The 1,462-nt window shown below is 40.6% G+C and overlaps 1 protein-coding gene and 1 long non-coding RNA gene across 6 annotated transcripts in view; one reads left to right on the top strand and one right to left on the bottom strand.

The window, feature by feature from the left end:
- The window catches only part of VPS13D (vacuolar protein sorting 13 homolog D), a 209,533-nt gene that overhangs the window by 180,662 nt on the left and 27,409 nt on the right, over positions 1-1,462 (top strand). The gene's annotated exons all lie outside the window — the stretch shown is intronic.
- The window catches only part of LOC109293768, a 4,897-nt gene continuing 3,435 nt past the window's right edge, over positions 1-1,462 (bottom strand). Inside the window, exon 2 of the long non-coding RNA XR_002096386.1 lies at positions 1-443. This is a non-coding gene — a long non-coding RNA (uncharacterized LOC109293768). The remainder of the gene's footprint in view (positions 444-1,462) is intronic.

Raw genomic sequence — 1,462 nt, forward strand, 5'->3', positions numbered from 1 at the left:
TTTACTTTAAAAGAAATACATATGTGTCTGATTTCTAATGCACAGCAGATTTATAAAGTGATCTGAGGAAAGTATGTAAAGCCGATGCTCAAAAAGACCTCCGCTTTTTTTCAATACTTCTTTATCCAAAGTAACTTTGTCTGAAAGCTTTTGTTTGTAGATGTTTCCTGTTTCCTGGGTTATTGTATGTGCTGTTTCATACAGATGGAATTGTTTTTTTACCCTGATGTCACCTCATCTACCATAAGTGCTGGTATTTTTTATAAGTAAACTTTCCACCTAATATTGCTGTTCACGTGCGGTGGGGGGGCAGGCATATTCCACTGGTTGATTGAAGTTGTCTTGTGCAACTTTAACTTCAAAAGCTACTTTGTTAGCAGCTTCACTCCTTTTTTGTCTTCATCTGGCTCCGAGTTCTGTGTAGTGCTTATTGCTGTTATTACCTGTACAAAATATATTTAAGTACATAAATGTTGAACCAAGTATGCAACTAGACTTTCTCAAGGACAAAACCTTTTAATGGCATTAGTTTAGTATGTAGCCTTGTAAGCTTGAGGCAGTTGGTCGGCTTGCCTTCTCAAAATGCCCACCGTACTATGCAGTACAACAGGGTTTTTTTTTTTCATTAGATGCAATTAATCTTCACTCTACCAAGTAGCAAATGCTGAGTTGTTGATGGTGACTACTCTATAAATGGTCATACTAATGCTCCATCCAGTCCAGTATCCTGCCTCTGACAGTAGTATGGAAAGCTTCAAGAGGGAGAGTTGCAATATTCGTACAATATTGCTAATTGCAAAATAGCATGCCATGAATTCAGATTTCTTCTGACCTCAGCTTGGGCCTTTTTACATGTGGTGAAATGTGGAGCCGGGCATTTTTAATTAGCAAGCCGCGCTAATTAAAAGCACCTGCGCGTTGCGTGCATCAGTGTCACTGCACATGCCGGTGCTGAAAAATGGCAATGGGGTACTTTGAACAGGTTTTATTTCGAAGTGCCCCACTGCCATTATTTCAGCACAGAGACGCGCAGCAGTGCTGATACATGTGCCGTGGAAAGCTGCTGGAGTGCGTCCATTTCCGGGCTTCAGCAGGCTCGATTAATTGAGTGTGCTCTGCACTGGATTTGTTGGAGCAGGCTCTGCACATGTGTAGGAACCCCTTGTGCCCTGAAGTATAACAGCTTTATAACTCCTGAGGTTTTTACCTTTGCTACGATACAGCTCCTCCTGTACAAAGACATGCCTAATCCTTTTCTGAACTTCAGAGTTAGAAATAACACCTTAAACAGCATACAACATGATAAGACTTATCTGACATGCATGACTCCACATATTAGAGGGCAAATGCAGCTTTCAAAATCAGGGAAAGGTCAGTTTTCTTGGGCAGCACAAAATAATGTTGAATGGGAGTGAATTAATTGATCACAGTCCACCTAACCAAAAAAAAAAAAAAAGAGGGG

The sequence above is a fragment of the Gavialis gangeticus genome, unplaced genomic scaffold (assembly GCF_001723915.1).
Source record: "Gavialis gangeticus isolate Ggan-Ray unplaced genomic scaffold, GavGan_comp1, whole genome shotgun sequence".
NCBI lineage: Eukaryota > Metazoa > Chordata > Crocodylia > Gavialidae > Gavialis > Gavialis gangeticus.